Source organism: Dermacentor andersoni, chromosome 5 (genome assembly GCF_023375885.2).
Source record: "Dermacentor andersoni chromosome 5, qqDerAnde1_hic_scaffold, whole genome shotgun sequence".
NCBI classification, from domain to species: domain Eukaryota; kingdom Metazoa; phylum Arthropoda; class Arachnida; order Ixodida; family Ixodidae; genus Dermacentor; species Dermacentor andersoni.
Genome location: NC_092818.1, coordinates 90,070,634 through 90,094,021, shown reverse-complemented (window position 1 = coordinate 90,094,021; position 23,388 = coordinate 90,070,634).

Sequence of the window (23,388 nt, the reverse complement as noted above, 5' to 3'; positions counted from 1 at the left end):
TCATAGAGCTTTCTCTATGATTGCATTCACATATATTACGCCTGGCCCGATAGCGTTTAAAAAGAGCAGCATGTCAACTTTCTGCACCTATAAATAAAATTTATATAGTATCGCTTACTTGCGTAATTTTTTACTAAAGGGCACACTCTCACAGATTTCTGCACCTTAAAATTAGAAATAAAATTGTAACCTTTATTCCAGTAATGTTTGATAAAGGGCCATGTTCTCACAGTCTTGTGCACCTAATAATCAGAAGCATTATGGTAACCCTTAATATTGGCATACATCGTTGTTTTGTATTGTAACCTTTCGTAACGGCATAGAGCCTTGCAACTGTCACCCGTGCATCCGTCTCCGCGTGGTGATGAATATAGCACAACTCAATGTTTGGTCATCCGTCGAACTTCACCGCATTGCACTAGCCTAGCTCACCGAGTAGCACTTGATAATATTTTGTTTCAAAAACTGGATTCAATTTTAACAACCTTCAGTTACCCAAGTCAGGGAGCTACTCTCTTCTGAAAATATAGATATTTAAGGTACATAGTGCCAACATATATGCTGTGTTATACCTGCCTTTTGGTCAAATTAAAAATCCTTATATTACTAAGCACTGAAATTAGGACTAGTTGCCGCGAAAGCGTATATACAAATTAAGTATCCTTTCGACGTAGGTGACCTAAATGTATTTGAATTTTCAAACAACCTTCTGAAATACTTCTTTTTTTCAGAGCGTTGCTCAACGCGTCACGCTAGTGCACTGTAGTGGAGTTAATCGATGGCCGAAGAAGCCATGTACAAAATTCACGGGCATGCGCAGAAGGACGCGCTTGTGAAAAGGTGGAAATCTCAATGCTTATACAAAAGAAAACAAAACAAAGTTTATAAAAATGGCCGGAGGGCCAGTACCCAAGCTTCTTAGACATGACTCTTTGTCTTAAATTGTTAAATACGCAGCTCTTAAGAAGAAATGACAATGTTATTGCTGTAAAAGCTTCATGGCGACGAAAGAAATCGGAATTTGCGCGATAGACAATAAAATATTTTAGGAAGAAAATTTTACTAATTAGTTCTTTTCATTTCTTTAGGGGACATGTCATAGCATATTTATGGCAGCCAGTACTGAAAGCACACCAATTTGCCATAAATTGTGCCTGGCATGATTTTCCTGAAATTTGAAGTCATAATCTCCAATGAAGTAGGTGGTTCTTTCAGTTATTGTTTCTGTACGCTCAGCAGCAACATTCTGTACGTATACCTGTCAACTGGAACAGCAACACATTTTGTGGAATATTTGCTGTATGCGTTTTTGAGACTATTCTGCGGCAGAACGCTTCCAGCAAATGGCTACGGAGTGCTGATTAAGCAGCTCTGCCGTTAACCGCAATTGTTTGTTTATATGTCTATCAGTCAAATATTGCTAATGTTCGTACTAACGATTATTGTGAAAATTCTGCTGCGATTGCTACAACAGTTGTTAAGCAGAAATGCACATTTCAATCCATATTCTCTATTTTTAACATTCAAAGACTGTCCACAAGTTTTTCCCGCGTGTTTGTGCCTGGGAAAAGGTGGTGCTTCTCAGGCGTTCTCTAAGGAACCCTACATTTGCTGCAATTTAGCAACCACTCCCTGGCATACGTTAATAATAAAAAAATTGAAAAATGCACGGTGGCATATTAGATTCCGTTGCAGTGTACAGTAGGTCTGATTACTAAGAATCTTTCTCGCCCAAAAGAACAGTTATTCGGCCTGCTGGACGCTTGTATTCTGCCGGTCGTGGAGCTTTTACAGTGCTCAGTGTGGCCTAGCTGCCAACGGTTGTCGTGGTTCATGACGTGCAACAAACGCAACAAAAGGAATCATTGATTCATAAAGAAATAAAAAAAATGATTGGGTACAAATGTATATTCAATCACCATATTGCATCACCATTCATGCATCACCATACTGCATAACCATCACCATTCAATCATCATAATGCAAAGGTATGTTGTATACCACAGCATAACATTCCTGGAGTAGTAGAGGGGGGTTTGCACCAAACTGAACCATAGTTATAAATTATGTAGATTGCTCGCCACAGTCTTCTCCTATGTATGTTTATTGTTTTTGTGGCTTGATTTTAGAGTATAATGGCACGCATGCATTAGATCATCAACTAAGGAATTGGTGCTGGCTGACTTGAGCATGCGCTTATTCAAGATTTATACTTTTTTGAAATTGCGAAACAAAACAACCCGACTGGTATCAATAAAATCTTAATTTAGGCCAACCTGCCGCAGTCCCCTAGCCATACACCATACGTTACAGGTTAGTCCTTGCTATAAACACCATGTCAGGATCGCAGTACGACGCAATAATAAGCGAACTTCCAATCTATACAATGGGTCCCCTGAGCAAATTATCACATTATTTTATCACTAGCAATTTAAAGGTTACCAGACATCTGGCGTTGCAGTAACGATTAAAATAGCTGTTTTGACACAGGTCACGTCTAGCCACTACGTAAATTGACAAAAAAACAACGATCATGTTCTTATAGTAACCTAGTCATTTTTATGCTATAGGGCGTTATGCTCGATGAAGGCATGAACGCGTTGCTGGCGATTACGGGAAGAGCCCAGACATCAGAAGGGTTTTTGAGAGATTCGAGATACGTGCCTTCTCTTTAGCTCTATCAGAAAGCAAATTATGCATGCACACATGCAAAAATGCATGTTCGTCACGCAGCAGAACAAAGGTTGGGCGTCAAACGCGCGCAATGGGTGAATAGGGATCGGCAATGCGACTAATACGGCTGTCACACCCACTTTTCAAACAACACGTCACTGTTCGTGTGCGTGTAGAGGCGCCTAGGTGCTGCCCGGAGCTCCCATCATGGTTACTGTTCGAACGTTAATGCAATCCTGCAGGTGAAACGGTTCTTGAGTGGAGGGCGTGTGCGGTACGCGTAACCTTTTTTATGCGTAAGCTTTCTTGGCGAGTACCCCAACTCCGATACGCGAGACGCCGTGAGGAAAGTGCCTTGTAAATCCGAAAAATTGTGTAATTTGCAAATACATTTCTTCGTTAAAGTAATGTAAATGTAGATGATCGGTAGCTTTATAAGCGATGAAAAACTGTTCAACAACAACAACCACCAATCACTGACGAATTCGATAGTCCCTAACGTGAAATTTAAGCGCTGCTCTAAAGGTGTATATATTTCGGGATATACTGGCTTATACGGACAGTCTGTCTCGTGCGGTACATTACAAATGGAGCGAAGTGCGGTGCCACTGCCTCGCTAATCGGGAGATTGCGAGAGGCAGCGCGTGGGTGAAGCGTCGGCGCTATTCACAGCAGCCGTCGCGTGCAGACCTCTGCTCATAGACGATTTGTTTCCGCATAAGGTATCGGTGTATCGCATCATTGAACAGACGAAGGAGAGCTACCCTGGCGCCATCACTTCAAGGTCGTTGCCGCAGAGCCCGTCTTGTGCGGCACTCAGCTTTTCTTCTCACGATTTCATCATGCCCTCCTCCTCCGCTTTCCGGCTCATGCTTTCACTGAAGCGTGCTCGTCCACTTGGCACCTCGCGCTCCCTTTTGTACCGCCGTCTTTCATGTCAGGCTGGGCTCCACATTCGCTCTTTCATCCTTCGCTGTGCTCGTTCACTCGGTCACTAGGGACGCAGTGATGCGTCGACGCTCAGCGCAGGAAAGGGTGCCTGAGAGTGGCGCTGTAAAACACCGCAACAACACAAACGCAAAACACAAAAGACCAACGGCTGTCTAGCGTATCTTGAATACATGATCAATAAGTCAACTGCTAATTATTTATTACGTGTAGCCTGCGTACGGCAATACTGGGCATCTAAATAAATATACTCTTTAACTCAGTCAGTTGAAATTATTACCTTAAGAGTCCCAAGTAGAGGCATTACAAGACTCCTTTTAGCCTTAGCGCTAAAATGGCAGCGCCTAAAACCTGGTGCTGTCCCCTCCATTTTATCGAGTAAGCAGAAAGACGAAAAGAACGGAGGAAGCAGAGGTGTATTCTAGAGGTGAAGATGAAAAGGGATGCTTGTTAGTTCTTTATTGCACAGCGGAAAAATGAAGGTGAGATTTGCGGGCGATGAGCGAAGGGCATCGTGCCATCTAGGTACTGCCGCTCTCTCGAGCAGCATCCCCGCGGCAGCGTAGTTGCATGGCTTTTCAGTACTATTCATCTATTCATGAAAGTAATCCTATGGGAGAGCTCAATGTAGCATCAGAAGTGGGCGCACTACAGCGCTAATGCAAGTAGAAGCTAGACTGTAGGAGACGTAGAAAGGACGCCGCAGGCATACTATGCGTACACTCGCTATTGCGCAGTGCGCGACTGCCTGTATCGGCTGGTGAATATTGCCGACACAACGTGCCGGCCTGATTCTGTGCAGTGCTCGGAAACTTCAGCTCGAACACTTTGTAAACAACTACAACGCTTTCTTTCATTTCCAGCTTCAACTGCGTTACAAACACCAGCTTAATCCATTATTGAAATTGTACACCTGGACCACTTCGTCGTTAGAAACCGACTACATAAGAAGTTCGTGTCGCCTTTTTATGTAATTGTGCCACTCGCGCAGTCGCTTGCAAATGCACACTGCATGGTTGCGCGCTCACGAAACAATGAGAGGCGGACGTCATGCAAGGGCCGGCTGCCTATCTCTGTTGCTTGTGCTGCTGCTTCTGCTGCGGCTACTGCAAGCCGCCACACATCAACGCCAAGGCGGTTGGCGCAGAGCCGCCGCATGCTCACAATCGTCAAAAAAGATGGAGCCATCGGTTACCAAATATGTTTGAACAATGCTGAGAAATCCGACGCCCTGTGGGAATTGATGTTATGCGAATCAGTGTGCGGGGAGACTGCCAAGTTAGCGAAAAGACCACGAGAGCACCAAGACGTAGGCGGCTGTTTCATGAACTAGATGGCACGCATGTCATGATATTCATGTCATGACATATCATTTATAATCGTCATATACTGTCGTTGTACATGCCAATTTCGGCACATACGATAGAGTTTCTGAATGAATACCCTAGAGAGGAATGTGGCGCTATAGGGTCTACGGGGGACTCTCCTGAGCGTTGCCTCAACCTACATGGGAATTACGGGAAGTAGAGGCTTCTAATTGACTTCGATCTTTAGACTAGTGGCGTCTCCTTGCGGTGCGGTGCAGTAAACGAAACGATCCTCAAATTTTTCGCGTAAAATGTAATTTTATTTCTGCATTATGTTGTATAATGCACAATACGTTACATAAACTTTGTATGACATTGAAATTGAAGCACGGTTCACCACCACGGCACGCCATGGTATGCATTGTTCTGCAATTCTGTTCCCGATTTTGCACCAGTGAATAATTATTTATTTATTTTTACAGCAGCAAGAGCAACCGTACATGTGCCTACATAAAAATATTCATAAAATATTTATGGAAATAAACATTTTCTATCCTGAAAAAGTGTTGCACCTTTCTAAAATTGCTACAGTTGTCGTGTGCTACGACACCTGCTCGCAGCGAAAGCAAGACAGACATATTCAATATCTCCAGCACTTTCGAAAGGCTAGGTAGGTTATAGAGAGGGCCGAACATCTTCAAGTATGTTTAAGCACATCTGTTACGGTGCTAGATTGGACGCTTGTGGGCTCCTACGGGTATACTTCATCATATTTTATACTGTCGCACCGCATCTTCTGAAGCGCGCGCCAGCAGCTGTTATGGCGTGACTTTGCGCTTACTCATTTTGCGACAGCAGTCTACAGCCAGGAAGCAACAACCTTTCCTGCCACAATTAAGTTTTTGTTCTCAAATGTCCTGAAACACACATTTCTATATGGACGTAAACGAACAATGCGTAATGAAGCCCTCGATCAAATTTGATTGTCATGCCACTTGAACTAAAACTGCCTATATAATGCGTTATACAAGCAGTCAGCCGTCTTTCTGTTGCACTCAGCATCACTAGTAGAACGAAGTTACTGGCAGGTTATTAAAAACCCAGTGCATGTATGCAGCTAAACTTTACAGCTTTAAGGCTCGTACTACATATATAAACATCAACATGAAGTCAAACAGCCATACCAAAACAGTAAGTTGCATCTACATACTGACCACGCAAAGAGCGACTGAACGAAAGATGTTACGTGCAACGGCAATATATAAAAGAAGAGAACAGTGTGGAAAGCGGTGTATTCTATTTCACATTCAGAGAAAATGTTAGAGCTGTGCTGGCCACGCAATCCATAGGGCATATAACCGGTTGACCAGACCAGTGAGCGCCGGCCCGATCAGTCATCGAAAAAGAAAGCACCAGTGCATGCACAACTGCGTCGCATTTTAATGAAAGCCTCACTTAAGCTTATTAGTTGGCACGTCACGTTTATTGCGTGCTTTAGAGGTTCTAAGCATAGCACATGTACTTAGTATACTGCTTGTAACAGTAGTGCCTTCTTCTTGCTCTCGAGAAGTTTGATAATACATGTAACGCTACAACGCCGACCTAACAGACTTGGCAAACGATGGTCAAAACACGTTCTTTTAACTTTTACGACGACCTCGCTTTTTGTCCGGCCTTCGTCACCACAGCGCGACACAAACAACGACCCAGCCGCTGGCCGAGCGCGCTATCGCCACTTCGAGCAACAAAACAAAGGCAGAGAATTTTGCGTCGCACTGCCCCACTGCAGATTATAACAAGTGCACTTAGATCGAAACCAACTCTCGGAAGAAATAGCTGTGCACTAATTCGCCAATCAACAGAATACCAATCCGTACCCTGTACCTCCTACCATTCCTATTGTAGTTGAACTATCGCAGCGCCAGATTTCCCTCTATGGCTATAGTAATATGAAACTCTTTGGTACATACCAAGTTAAGAAAACGGCCATGACAACGCCAAGAAGTAGACGGCTAGATAGATATTGTGAAATTGGAAAATGTTCGCCAAGAAATGCTTCGCATTTAAAAACACTGCGTTTCGGAATATTTAAGTCTTCCGCATAAAATTTCAGGACTTCCCTCATTTATTTGATATTTCTTCTTTGGTATCCTTTTAAAAACAAGTCCCAACCTCGATATCGCAACAGCTTCTTTCTGAATCAATTAGCAGCAAACACTTGAACAGCACACTTCTAGCCGCACATTTACTCTGCATTAGGACGTTAGACTACAAGATATGAAGCAAGGTTAAGGTACTTCACAACTCAATCGGCATAGAGAAATTGCCCACAACACTATTCCGATACAGTTTCACAACTTGCAGTTTAGCCAGAACAAGCTTGGAGGCCTTTTAAGGTAGTGTATGTTAGCAGCACAAGTGCGCAATCGGCTCCACTGACAGTGTACTCCTCCATTGTGCCATGCTTAAAGGGCCCCTCAATAGGTCTGGCCACTTTGAGTTGACAAGCGCAAAGCAGGCACTGCGCGGTAACAATCGTGTCTGCATCGCTACGCGCCGCGGAAAGATCTGAAATCTCAATCCGAACGCTGTTCCCCTCTTCGCTCGCGGCCCCCACGCTCCGAGCTGGACGGTGGCGTAATCGTGCCCCTGCGCCGACGTAATCGTTTCCGCAGTGTGACGTTGCTCGTGGTGACACGTCACTTCCCGACTTATTGAAGACAACACTTGCTATCTGGGCGATCTGTTGCTTGACTTGACGAATTGAAGCTTAGAGAAATAATAAAACACACCAACGGAATGTCTGCGTGTTGTTTCTTTTACTTCGCACCGAACCAAGAAAGATTTACTTCCGCTTCGTCTGGTTGTAGCCACGATCGTGCAGTCACGTGCGCAAGTATCAAACTATGCTATTTTATACCGTCTTCCAGCACGTGATGACACTCTGCGAACCGCTTGTTCTTCCTCATTATTTGTGTAGCACTGAATTATACCGCTAGTCATGTTTCCTTGCGCGCCACGCGCAATATCGTGCTCTGTGCAAACGAAACGCCGTCTGCGCAAGTGCGTAGCGCCGAAAGGAAGAAAGCAAGGAGCCAAAAAAAAAAAAATATGGAGGCGGGGCCTGTGACGTATGCGTCACGCGATCCTCGAGGTACGGTATGGCAGAACGCAGGGACTGAATTTTGCTTGCGTAGGCCAGACGGGGCGAGTGGAGCAAGCGTTTTACTTGGCAGTGGAGCCCGCCTGCTGAAATAATGGGTTAGCGCCACTGAAATATTTCTATCTCGGCTATTAATTAGCCCATTTGGAGAAATTTTGCGGCAGAACGCAACCTAATGTACACGTAACAAGTTCCAGCGTATAACCAAAATTTGCTTTGGGGCCATGTGATGGGCCCCTTAATGCGTTTTACGGGAATTTCGTCCTCGAAAATAGGTATCGATCGGTTGGTTCTCTTTAGGCAATAGCATCCGGCTTGAAGACAGCGTGAAAGGGCAAAAAAGCAATGCGAAAGCACAAAGCTTATTTGTATCTTGCTGGTTGGCCAACCGCAGTTATCACTGTGTAGAACTAAACTCCCTGGGTCGGCTTTTGCCATATAACGACAATTTCCCCCTCTCTTACGACCCTTTCCCTTGCGGCTCGCGTCGGCCGCCAAGTTCTTCCTAACACGCTCCGGCGGCGCGGTTGCACGAGTTCTATGCGCTTGAATGGTATGCATGTGCAGTCATGGTTTTGCTGTGAGAGGCAGTATAGAAAGCTGAAAAATGAGTTAGTTACCGTCAAGATGGAAAACGTGTAACTTATGCATTCCAGCTGTTATTTACGTGCTGTTTTGTCATAGACGGTGCGAGTGACGAAACTGTGTAGTCGAGGTGCGGCTGCCTGATTCGCGAGAGAACAGTGCCCGCGCGCATCTTTGTACATGCAGAGTGTTATTCCAGATGTTTCCATCTGTCGCTCGTATGTAGTACAATTCAGAAATGTGCGACCTGAACGTTTACTGATATCGCCTTCATCAAGACGAGGCCGCTGGCGCCGGGATCGCACTCGCGTCCTCCTACTCAGCACTCGAGCGCCGTAACCACTGAGCCACCGCGGCGAGACGCAGTCAGACAGACTGAACTTTCTTGACCTTTCGGGCAAAGCAGCGAAGCTGATAGCTGCGGAAGGCCGGTGTGCACGAAATGACACGAATGTTATGGTCAGTGCACGCTAAGACCGATTTTTGGAGCGTGAACAAAAAGAAATTCTCTTGCGCCCGCGCACCGAAAATTTTGCTTTCGTAAAGTACGCGTGCAGCGAACGCTACATGTAGCAATCTACAAATACTATGCGCGAGCACAAACAAATGTAAATTTATCAAACTAGAGCGCAACTTGTGTACTGCACAATGCTGCACAAGAGGCTGCGGTTTCAGAGCGCGTTATGGCGCGAAATGGTTTGGCGTAAACAGCGTGAGATTGTTCTTAACTACCTTTATGGCAGAGCTGAAATTGGAGGTAGAAAGATTCCAGGCAAGCCGGAGAGCTGCTCTGAGCTGAAATCCGTGTGCATACTTTAACTGACGCGCATGTTTACTGAATTACAGGCGGACACGGCGCCCATTCATCGAATCAACCAACACTGTGAACTTAATTCGCACGCAAAAGCGGACGCTTGCAACCCTTTTTCTCTTGCGTCATATTATCTGTGTAATCTACATGGAAGTTAGCGCGTTCTATGTTATGTGAACGACCAACTCTTTGAAGCATCGCTGGCTACGAGAGCGGCGAGCCTACGATATGTGTAGAGCATCAATAGAACTCACCTCGCATAGCTTGCTAGACTTTGTCAGGTTGAAATCTTTTCTCTCAGTCCTGTGGAGGAGCAACGTTCTGTCTTGTGGTATTCTTCTTCGCAAGCGGCACTGGAAACAGCGACAATCCTTTTCCTGACTGGGTTGTGCACCCGAAAGCGCTATACAGCCCGGCATTTTGGCGTCGGCGGCCGCTGCTGCACCAGCAGACAGCAAGAAGCGTCCGAAGAGGTAGGTACGCTGACTTGCAGCCAACAGTGACAGATACACAGAAGTCCCCGTCGCTAAAAATCTTTAGCCGGCACAACCACACAAGCAAGAAAGCAAACGTGATAACGCCGTTGAAGTCAGCAGTTGGACTGCCACAGGAAGAACATGGCGGGCGGAAGCAGCTGCCAGCGGAAGTGGGCGCGGTCCAGTAAAGTGCGTCGGCGAAGACGCAAACGTTTTCAGTACTTATATTTTTTAGAAAAACTCATAAAGGGACTTTATGTTGAACAATGTCTTTCGCCTCATACGGGAGGATAGCGTAAAACATGTAAAAGTGATTATAAGTTTACTAGATTTGATACCTGAGAAAGATGCCGGAACTGATGCAAATATTCTATACCGATTGGCACGCAGATGTTTCAGGATCGAATTAGGTTGGCCGTACACAAGCATGCACTCTAACGTTTTATTTCGAACGCGAAGCGATAAGAAATGGCAAGAATATATTCCCGTTCACGCAGGGAAGTCACAGACGCCGGTTATGTTCGTCGGGTGAAAACCGATACAACCAAGATAGTCCATTACAGATACGCACACCGCAGCTGATACTGCACGTCGCATGTGTGCGCAGATTAGAGATAAATTTCCGCATGCTGTAGTTACTCCTGCACTCAAAGGCTTCGCACTACACGGTTCCGCGACATCCTTGTATGAGCTGACATCAGGTAAATTCAGCGGAGAAAGAGCTGAAACATATTCAAGTCATTCCGCAGCATTCGACGGCAGCACATTCAAGAAGAGCCGCTACGGCTTACCTGCACTACACTGCACTATTACGCAAGCAAGGCTTGGTGCTGTGGACACACAAATATGATTGGGTATGCTAACTTTAAAACTCCCTATATTTAAAAAAAGAACAGTTTGTTAAAAATATTCCATGAAATGCCATTTTTCAAAGCGATGGTTGAATAAAGCAAAATACCTAGACGCAAGAAATGGCAGTGGAGGGCGTCGGCCGCCTACATGCATAGAATATTTTTCACACAGAAAACCCAAGCGTTATGCAGCTGCAGCGCGGCTAATTCCATGTCCACGTTTAACGTTTGGCTGAAAAGCATGCGCCCCACACTCCGAACAAGGGGTGTTCACACATGGTGTACGTGAATTAGGGATGCATTGACGCAGATTATAAGGCAAATCCATGTCGCGCAATGCGATGAGCAACGTTTGCTTGTTTGGCGGAAGGTGCAGAGTGGACCCGTGATTTAAACACTTAGGGAGAAGTTAAGACTGCCGAGCAAGAGTTGTCTTAGCAACCACAAAAGCTATTTAGAGCTTAGAATTTGCGAAATAGAAAGAAATAGAGACGACAACTACATGATTCTGTACTGTGCTCTCAAAGCACACAATGCGAGCGGCTTCGCATTCTGACACCATCGGAATACAGACACCGCGGTTATGAATCGAACCCGTAACCTCATGATCAACAGCGGGAAGCTGTTGATCATGCTGGGAGTAGAGGGAAGGATATAAAAGTCTGCCAACAATGTCGCTCTCTTATCTTCAAATGGAAAAAATTCACCAACGATTATGATGCTCCCTAATGCGATCTTTGAGCGCAGCTCTATAATTGTTTTCATTTCGCGATATAATGACTGGCTCGGGCAATCTGTTTCGTGCGGCGCACCACAAACGGAGCAATTCGGGTGCGACAGCCCTCGCTAATTGAGAGTGTGGGTGGCAGCGCGTGGGTGACCTGTGGGCGCGATTCACAGCAGCCACCGAAGACAGACCTGTGCTCATGCACGCCTTGTGTCCATGTATGGTATCGGTGGACGCACTCGCCACATGCTATCGCTCAAAAGCCGACGGCGCATTTTCCTTTTAACCCTCAAATAATTTATGCAGCGTACTCTTCAGATTTCCTCATCGCACTCTGTATCAGTTCCCGCTGCGCTCCACGTTGGCTCTTTCATCCTTAAATTATGGAGTTTCACGTGCCAAAACCGGATCTGATTATGAGGCATGCCTCAGTGGATGACTCCGAAAATTTGGACCACCTGGGGTTCTTTAACGTGCACCTAAATCTGAGTACACAGGTCTTTCTCTTTTTTTTTTTTGCATTTCGTCCACATCGAAATGTGGCCGCCATGGTCGGGATTCAATAGTTCATCGTGCTATTTCACTCTATTATGAGGGGCGCGAGAGACGCCGTTGCTCAATGGAGGAACGGGTGCCTAAAGGCAGCACCACAATGAGCGTTCTTACAGGCGTTCTCTGGGGCTGCGTCTTTCGTCGTCGTAGATTGAACGCCACCAGAGAGAGCGTCCAGCGACACGAGCGCCACGTGGACCAGCGCTAAGTGGTCTGTGCTCATCGAGCCGCGCCAGGTGGTGGCGGCGGCGAGATCTGGTACCTCTTGAGCGCGACACCCTCATCGTCGACGCCGAGCGACGCCGTGTGACGAAACGACGGGAAAACGCTGGATATGGGGCGGCCTTAAGGGGAAGCTTTAGCTCGGGGTGCTCCCATCTCTATACATGTAAAAGGAGAATTCCTTTCTCTCGGCAACCAACGCACCAAATTTGACGAGTTCTGTTGCATTAACAGAGAAAACTTAAGATCTAGTGACTGTTGGTTTTGAATTTTGGATTTAGGTCGCCAATTTTTTTATTAGAAATTGGCACAAATCGAAAATTTTTCAGCAAATGAAACTATCAAGTTTACAACTTTGTAACTCAGAACAGAGAAACGATATCAGAATTCTGTGAATTGCATCTGATAGTATATCTAAAGCGGACAAAATGAGTATGTTACACATGAATCTAAAACATTTAGTAATATAAAAATACAGCTTTTGCTGAACCCTTAGACATACCGTAAAGAACTCACGTAAGAAATAAATTGACATATCAAATTAGCCCGCTTTGAATGGTCTAATGGATGCCGTTGACAGAACCACGATATCTTTTTCTTGGTGCAAAGCCATAATTTCTCAACTTCGTGCTTCTATATGTTTTGAACATTCGGATATGTGACATTTTTAAGCAAAATTGAGGCACTAAATAGAAATACCGTTTCCAACAGTCACTAGAATTCATCTTTATTTCTCAAATGCAGCAAAGATCATTAAATGCGGCCCAGGGGTTATCTCAGAAAAGCGCTTTTTGCGTTTTACATGTGTTTGAATAGGCCGCACCGGAGTTCAGCCCGCGCTAAAGCTTCCTCTTAAGAACTGTGCTCTAGAACATCGCAACAGACGAACGCAAAACGCACAAGGTCGATGGCTGTCTACCGAATTTTGAATGCAAGAGCAATTAGTTAACCCCTTAGTAGTAACCCACATGTCCTTTATCACGTGTAGCATGAATACACTGCAATACTGGACTTCTAATTAAGTATCATAGTTAACTCATTTAGTTCAGATATGTTCATTACCTTTATAGTTCCCCGTAGGGATATTGTATAAAGGACGGTTTTTATAAATATACAAAAACTCTTTGAACTTTTGCTCTTAGACACTGACAATGAGTACAGGCGGCAGAAAGCAACTGACTTAAAACGGATACTCAACAAAACTTTCGCCGCCACGATTTTTTCACCATAAGAAGCTTGTGTGCTGGCATTGGTTGATACAACCTTTTATTCATGAAAAACCAAGGGGAAAATAATTAATTTCATGAAGTTTTCGCAAAATGCCGCCTCTAATGGCCGTGCCGTGTACTAGAACGTGCGAAGTATCAGTGACGTTATCTGTGCCAGATACCGGCACAGAGAACAGCACCGTTATGAATGCGATGGTGGCAATAAAGTGAAACGCTCAGAAATAAGAAGGGACTTCGAGGCATTGAAGGTACGTGCCTTCTTCCTAGATCCGTCAACAAGCGAATGATGCATTCACACATGCAACTATACATGTTCTCCGCGCAACAGAACAAACGTTATGCCTAAAACGCTTCCGGTAGGTAGTGGCACTGGCACTGTGCTGCCATTCGACATCACAACAGCCTCTTTGTGGATTCATTAGCAGCAAACACTTGAACAGTGCAGTTGTACGGGTACATTTACTCTGCGCGAAGACATCAGACAAAAAGATATGAAGCATTGCGAAGGAACTTCACAGCTCAATGTGCATATTGAACTTGCCCTCAGAACTATCTTGATGCAGTTGCAAAACTTCCAAATTAACCAGAACAAGTACGGAGGCTTTTTAAGGTGGCGTACGTTAGCAGCATGAGCTTCCTTCGGCTCCATTATCAGCACTCAGCTTGTTGGTTTTCAGCGTGGTAACGTTTAAAAAGAGCCTGTTGTCACAATTTTGTGCACCTACAAATAAAAGTTACATAGTAGATGTCACTAATGTAAGGTTTACTAAAACGACATATTCTCACAAGTTTGCGCACCTATAAATTAGAAGGCATACAGTAACCTTTAGGTCTGGTGCACGTAGTCCTTTCTTTTGTATTTTAATCATTCGTAAAGGCATACGGTCTTGCAACTCTTTCCCGCGCATTCTTCTGCGCATGCCCGTGAATTTAGGACAACTGACCGTTCCGCCATCCGTGAAACCTCACCGCAATGCATTAGCATAACTGACTCAGCAGCACTTTATAAAAATTCAATTTAAAAAATGGGTAGAATTTCTACAACTTTCAGTTGGGAACGTCAGGAAGATGCTCCCTTGTTAAAATATAGGCATTTCAGGCACGCAGTCGCAACTTCTCCGCTGCGTTATACCAGCACTTTGGTCAAGGTAAAAATGCTGCTATAACTAAGCATTTTAAATTACGACTTAGTGCCGCAAAAGCGTGTATCCAAAAAGAGTATCCTTTCGACGTAGGTAACGGAATGTTGGTGAGCTTCAGCCGATCTTCTGAGAAACTTTTTATTTTTTTCTTTCAGAGCATTGCTCAAAGAGTCACGCTAGCGCACTGCAGTGGACTTAATGGATGCGTGAAGGAGCCATGTCCAAAATTTATGTGCATGCGAAGGACGCATTTGTGCAAACGTGCAAGTCTCTATGCCTATATTAAACATTACATAAAAGTTAATCAAAATGGCCGTACGGTCTATGCCCAAGAGTTTTCGACATGACTCTTTGTCTAAATCTAATAAATATGCAGCTCTAAAGACAAAATGACATGTTATTGCTGTAAAGGCTTGATAGCGGGAACAGAAATCAGAATTTGCACGTTAGACAATACAATTTCTAGGATGAAAATTTTACTAATTAGATTTTTAAATTCTTTAGGGGACATGCCATTGCATATTGAAGGCAGCCAGTACTGAAGGCATACCAATTTGCCATAAGCTGTGCCTGGCATGATTTTCCAAAATTTAGAAGTCATAATCTGCAATGAAGTAGGTTTTGTTTCAGTTACTGTTTCTGCGCGCTCTGCAGCAACGTTCTGCACAAAGATATCTCAACTGCACAGCAATATATTTTATGGCATGTTTGCAGTGTGTGACTTTGAGACTGTTCTGTGGCAGAATGCTTCGAGCAACCGGATATGAGGGCTGAATGACCAGCTCTGGCGTTAACCACAACTCGTTATTTACATGAGAATCGGTTAAATATTGCTTATGTTAATACTAACAGTTATTGGGGAATTTTCGTTCCGATTGCTATAAAGCTTGTTCACAAAAAACCAACATTTCAACTCAATTCGCTATTTTTAATATTCAAAGAAAATCCAAATCACAGCGTAAAAATCACCTTCGCCGCTTTGCTATGTTTCAGCGCAGGTCATTTACATAAGGCAGCTTGAAACAATTAATTAGTGTAGAAGGCACGAGGCATCAAAAAGTTGTGCCATTTGAATTAAGCTACCACATACATGGTAATCTTAGGATTAAATGGGCAAAACACAGAATATTTCGTGAAATACACAGTTTGCTGCTTTTCTAGAATAGGTGTATTGCATACAGGTTAGACCTGCAACGTATTTCATTTCACGGAACCATGCTGAAAGTTTTTTGCAAACAGTATAATGCAATCATCACGTAATAATGAGATTTCTAATAATAACATATTGCACACGTGCAAAGCATATCTGCAAACGTTGCACATTTGAGAATCATTATGCATTTCTGCATGCAACATTGCCTGTATCAAAGAGAAATTTTCCGAAGTATGAGGGGGCAATAGCCACATACAGGAAATGATGCGTATAGCAGCTGTGAGAAGAGAAGCTGACCCAAAGCACTTAGTCAAGATGCCATGATTACTTTATTTGCAAATGCAAAATAAAGTAACTAAATTTTCATAAGCGAAAATACATCTGGCCTTCCTCTGCTTATTTCCTTTACGGCCATCAAGCAATAATCAATATACCGTCGAACACAGCGAAGCGTCACAGCACAGATTTCTACAGCAGCACCAGGAATGGCGGGAATAGGCATAATTCTCGAAGGTTGCCATACAATATTTCTAAAGATAAATACGTAAAAGTTTGAGGCTATCATAAGGAAGACGATCTCATCATTGTGGCGAGCATAATCATGTCTGTATGCTGTCAGCATGTCAGCCGCTAATTATTCGCCGATCTCCTTGCTTGGCATTCCTTTGTACAAAGGCAGAAATGTAATCTTACAATGTTTTGGTTACTTGTTTAAGTGTCAGTGCAAACTGCTATCAGCACGCAATGAAAGAGGCATGAATAAACCACAAACAGATAAAAGGTACCACAGTACAAATGAACAAACACGCAAAATTTGAGTGTGCTCTTCTGTCTAGGAAATTTCGGTAACAATAAAAATTCAAGATTAAAGAACTGAACTCTAATTAATTCCCCAGTCAGTTCGTACTCCCCATTCAGCACAAAAGACATGCCACAACAGTGTGATAGTTCTACAGTAAAAAGGTGTTATAATGTGATTACAAACTGAATTACTCCAATTCACGTTCTTTAAATTAGATTATATTTACAATTCATTTGTAAACTTCTGCTTATATCAGCACAAAACACCAATTCCGTGCATTAAGTTAAATGATGTGCGTAGGGATAAAAGTGCAGAAAATTCTCGAACCTTAAGAGTAACCAACACAGTGATGGACAGGAATGCAAAAAATAAGACAGTGCTTTTGTAGCGAGCAAGTAGTTTGCTTTAATAAAACTGAGTACCATATGCATGAGCATGAATTGACGGCGAAATATAAGACACACGGACACACCAGCAAGTAAATAATTGAACAAGGAGCATTGCTTACCTAGGTCATACTTGTTGCTCTCTTCGGCATTCTTTACAGCAGTGAACATAAACGATGCTCACCACTCTCACGTAAGCGTTAAAAATTTACCACGGTCCGTCGGCAATGCGTCCATAATCCACGCGGCACGGCTTCATTTCAGTGGCTCGTGCACCTTTAGGAGTGCGAGCCGTACTGTACCATGCATCACGAGCGACTAAGACACACAATACGCTCGGTAAGCGCACGTCACCGAATCGGAGAGCATTAAAACGTGTTTAAGCGATGAAACAAAGCCCGACGCGATCGTTGGAAAGATCACACCGGCGGTATACTCTTCCCAGCACGCTCTCGAGAGCTACACAACACAGAGGAGAATATGACTGTGCTGCTGTTTGGCTGAAGCTGAAGCGCGCTTGATTATGCCATGCATCTATCGAGCGCAACTGAAAATAATAATAAAACTACAGTTCCCTCATAGGGTCACATAAACATATATTAAGATTCTAATATCCTATAGTTTAAAAATATTGCTGTTCATTTGTATTTGTATACTTTCTCATTACTCATTTGGGTGGCCGCCATTGTGACCTCTTACCGTGAGTACCCGTCCATCTCTCTACGAGACCTCACTGGAGCGGCTGTCGCCTGCTGTCATGTCAATGCAGCGGCATCATTCTCGCGTCTTAGTGAGCGGGCAAAAGTGATGCTTGTCTGGCGTTCTGAAAGGAGCCCTACATTTTCTGCAAATTAGGAACCACTCCGGAGCTCTTATACGTTAAAAATGCATCTTCAAGGGGAGTACGTAGCACGATTAAAAGACGGGACAAAAGAAGACAAAGGGGACACACGCAGCGCTCTACTAGTGCTGTGTGTGGCCCTATGTGCCTTCTTTTGTCCCGTCTTTTAATCGCGCTACCGTAGTCCCGTTGAAGATGCATTACGAACAAGCCCACATTGCAAGCCTCGTTAAAAATGCAAAAAAATGCAAAAAGACGCGGCGGCATATTACATTCCGTAGCAGTGTACAGCAAGTCCTATTACTACGAATCTTTCTCGCCCCAGGTAATAGTTAGTGGGCCTGCTCAATGCTTGTAGTCTGTCGTGGTCGTAGAGCTTTTACAGTACTCCAGCGTGGGCCTGCGTGCAACCTTTAGTGCGCGCCCGCTGTGAAAGGGTGTCGTGTTTCAGGTGATGAAACAAACGCGACAAACGGAATCATTGATGCACAAGGAAATAAAAAAAAGATCCTTGGGTATTAACCAAGCAGCAAGGTTTGTTTGCAATAATTACAGCCCGTACTCTAGCATTTCCGAAATGAAGGCCACTTTAGGATGGGATCTACTACATATGCGTAGGCAGAAGTTAAGGCTTAAACTATTGCACCGAATATATAATAATCAGACAGGTATTAATCGCTATAACTATCTCCTGGAACCAGATTATATATCGAGTCGCTGTGATAACAACAAAAAGATCTCAGCCTATAACTGCAGAACAAACACTTTTTACTACTCTTTTTTCCCCAAAACAATTAGACAATGGAACAGTTTATCAAATCATATAGTAAATGTGTCAAATAACGAACTATTCTATTCAATGCTGTGACGGCGCTCTTGTAAAACAAATGTATGTGTTATATATCTTGGAACCTGCTTGTTTCACGTTACTTGTACGCCTTTCTCTAACAGTTATTGTAGTGATTCTGTTTGTCAGTATATCTGTCCGAAAGCTTCTCTGTATTACTGGTTGTATTTTGTTCCCCCCTACGTAATGCCTTTGTGGCGATGTAGGTACTTTGTAAATAAATAAATAAAAAGTATATTCAAATCACTGTAATGCATCCGGGTATAGTTATTGTGCAGGTAGGTTTTATACGAAAACCTAATATTGCTGCAATGGTAACGGGGGCTTTGCATAATACTGAACCGTAGTTATAATTTATACCACCACATCATTCGCCACGATCTCTTCAGATGTACGTTCCTTGCTTCTGTAGCCAGCTTTTAAAATATAACGCAGGCGTGAATTATGGATCAGTGATGAATGAATTAGTGCCTGGTGACTTGACCGTGCGCTCGCGCAAGTTTTAAACTTTTTTGACATTGGAAAACCAAACATCCCGACCAGTACCAATAAAATCTTAATTTAGTCCAACCTGCCTCCGTCCCCCTTTTGCATACCATATTTTTCAGGTTAGTCTCTACTAAAAACGCCATATCAGGATGGCAGTATGGCACAATAATAAGTCAATTCCTAATCCGTAGAATGAGTCCCCCGACCCAATAATTCAATTATTTTATCACTTGCAATCTAAAGGTTACCAGATATTTGGCGTTGCAGTAACGTTTAAAATAGCTGATTTGACATATGTAACAACTAGCCACAACGTAAATTAACAAAAACATAAAGGTCGTGTTGTTTCAGTAACATATTAACCTTTACCATATAGTTATTTGTAACTGAAGGTGAACACAAAGGTGACCGTGTTAAGAGTGCACTAAAACCGTTATGCGCGACGAAGGCATGAACGCGCTGCTGGCGCATGCCGTGAAACGCCCACACATCAAAAGAGGTTTGAGACATTGAAGGCACGTGCCTTCTCCCTAGCTCAGTCAACAAGCGACTGACACACGCTCAAATGCAACTATACATGTTCGCCTCGTAGCGGATATAAACGTTGGGAGTAGAACGCTTGTGCTCGTTAGATAAGTATTGGCACTGGCACTGGGATTAATACGGCTGCCACATTATATCACAACATCCTCTTTCCGAATTCATTAGCAGGAAACACTTGAACGTCACAGCTTTAGGCGTACATTTACTTTGCATTCCGAGGTTAAATTAAAAGATATGAAGCAATGCTAAGGGACTTCACAGCTCAATGTTCGTGTTGAACGTGCCAAGAAAACCATTTTATTAAAGTTAAAAAAGTTGCACATTATCCAGAAAAAGAGTGGAGGCTTTTTACGGTAGCCTAGGTTAATAGCGCGATAATTTATATGGTTCCATTCACAGTGTCATGTTGTCCAACCTGCTGGGCGCGACGAAGTCATGAATGTTATGGTGGCGATGACGTGAAGCGACTAGACATTTGAAGAGATCTTAAGGCATTGGAAGCACGCGCCTAGGCCTTCGCTTCGTCAATCAACAGTGACACATAGGCCCGTATTCAGAAACAGAACTTAAGTAGGGCGTCAATAAGTGCGGGAGAAGTACAAGTGTTAGGAAAGTTTTAGGCGAGCACTTCAAAAACGACACTTAAGTATCACTTTCGAAAGTAGCACTTTTCGAGTCAAGTATGTCGTCTGGTGTCGAGGATACGTAAATATTTTACGTGTACGATAGGTTCAATCGCAAAAAAAATAATTTTTGCAGCAGAGTAATGTGGATATAACTGTTGCAGTGCTTGCTCGCGCATCCTTCTGAGTAAAATACAAAGAACGGTTTGGTTTTAGCGCTTTACTCAAGCTCGTCTGGCCACAAGCTGACGTTGGTTCTCGCAGCCACTGCGGTTCTGTGTGTCGCTGTCCCGACTTTTTTTGGTTTTGCTGCTGAAAACTTGCGGTGTTCTTGCGCAGAGAGTGTGTGTGCGTTGCGTGTTCTCAACACGCGCGGACAACAGAAAAAAGGAAAACAAGCTTTTCCGAAGAAGAACGCGCCGTGCTCCGTGAGTCCGTTTCGCGCCATCGCAGCCTTTCGACAGCGAAAAACCTCCGCGTCATCTCCTCCGGGACTTCTGATGGGTACATGAGTGCAGTCAATGCACCCGCTCACACCAGGAAACCATGCGATGGTGTAGAACTCCTCCATTACGGATGCCAAATCATTAGCATTTGGCAACTGCGGGAACAAAGTCTCGGAAATCATGCTTGATATTCATGCAATAATTCGAGACACATGCAGTTGCTTGCGAAACATTAAGGAGGTTCCCGGTGACAACCTGAAATGTTCCGGCGCCGTAGAATCGCAGCGTAATTAGAAGCTGGAGCAGCGGCGGCACGGCGTGACCGCGTTCGTTGTATTTGGGGACCAGTGGCAGCATTTCCAACAGCCGTAGCAACCGCTTGCTTGGAAAAGTGGTACCCCCATAAGAATTCCGCGTCGTTGTGTACTTCCGTGCCATTCTGTCGATCCTTAAGCCGTGGCCGTAATGGCGACACGTATCGGTATGCCTCATCCTCCGTAATATTGCGCACACGTCCGGCGAAATCGGCAAAGTCGTCGAGGCTGCCGTAGCAGGCGGCCATCTTGCTTGCTAGGCGAGAGTAGCGAAAGTCGCACTTAAGGTTGCCAATGACCGTACTTTACTTCGAGGCACTCAAGTCTCGATTAAAGTTTACTTTGAGTACAAGATTGGTGTATGAAACGCGTTAAGCATCGACCGGCTACTTAAGTCATAAGTTAAGGGTAAGTTCCGTTTGTGAATACGGGCCATACACACATTAAACTATACAAGTTGGTCATGCAGCCGAACAAACGTTGGGCGTGAAACGCGTGTGGTGGATGAACAGGGGTGGCATTGGGCTCTGTGATTATTATGGCTGCCACATGCTCAATGCAATGAAAATGTGTGCCTACAGGCACGTAGTAACCACTCGGAGCTCGCATCATCTGTAATGTTCGAATAGCAATGCAATCATGCGGGTGAAATGGTTCTTTGAGTGCAGGTGCTTGTATGGTACGCGTTCCTTTTTAAAGCGTAAGCATTCTTTTGCGAGTACCCCAGCTCCATCACGCGAAAAGTTGTGCGAAAATTGAAAAGCTTTGTACCTGCACAAAATTGCGTAATTTGCGAATACATTTCTTCGTTAAAGTAGTGCAAATGTAGATGATTCGTAGCTTTATAAGGGATGAGGAACTATTTCCATAACAACCACACACAAAAAAATAACACGATTATGATACTCCTTAATGCGAAATTGTAGCCGAACTCTATAGACGTCTTCATTTTGCGATATATTCGCTGACGTGGCCAATCTGTCTCGTCCGGCAGATTAGAAACGGAGCGAAGTAGGGCGCGACTGCATCGCTCATATGTAGATCGCGAGAGCCACCGTGTGAGTGAAGCGTGGCGCGATTCAGCGCATCCGCCGCATACAGACCTCTGCTCAGACAGGCTTTGTTTCCATATATGGTATCGGTGTACGAACTGGCCGCATGCCATCGCTGAACAGAAGACGGCGCGCTACTCTGGGCCCATCTCGTAGCGGTCGCCGCCGCCGACCCCATTTTGCTCAGTACTGCGCTTTTCGTTTTCGCCATACCCTCCTCCTCCGCTTTCCGGCTCATGCTTTCACTGCATATAGCCCCCTCCTGCGCATATCCTCCTCGAGCTCCGTTCACTATCGCGTCTTTCATTTCCGCTGCGCTCCGCATTCGCACTTTCATGCTTCGTTGTGCTCGATCACGCGGTTACGGGGGAAGCGAGGGACGCCGATGCCACAACGCAGTAACGTGCGCCAATAGCCGCGTTTACATGGATGCGACAGAATGCGCCAGTAGCGCATCACCCTTCCTAGCGCATCACGAGTAATGCGATGCGCCAGCGTTTACATGTAGCGCATTACCCTTGGTGCGATGGTGGGGCGCGCGGTGTCGCACATCGAAAGGCAGAGCAGCGCATCAGACGCTTCCGGCTCCGCGCCGCAGCTCGGCGAGCGTCTGGTGTAGAAGGTGAAGCGGCGCTTTCAGACGCGTTCGGGGCCACGCCACGCTGCAGCTCGGCGAGCGCAGCAGATCAGGAGCACATTCAATTTCCCAGAATTCCTAATGCGATGCGATGGCGTTTACATGCATTGCGAAAGTCGACTTACTCGTCTCAATCCACGTTGGTCTGGCGCATTAATCTGACGCGATTTCCTAGCGCATTAGGCCCGTTTACATGGAAGCGATACGTTAGAAAGTTAATGTGATGCGATGCGATGCGCCAGTTGTCGCATTCATGTAAACGCGGCTTATAGGCCTCTCCACATTAGGCGCTTTTACCGGCGTTTTCTGGCATGAACGCGGCCAGAGAGAGCGTCCAGCCACACGAGCGGCACGCGGACCACGCTGAGTGATCTGCGCTCTTCGAGCCGCGTCCCGCGGCGGCGGCAGCGGCGAGATCTCGTATCTCTTGAGCGCGACACCCTCAGCGTGGACGCCGAGCGACGCCGGGTGACGAAACGCGGGAAAGCGCTGAATATGCGGCTGCCTTAAGAGCGGCGCTCTAGAACACCGCAACAGACACAAACGCAAAGCGCACAAGGTCCACGGCT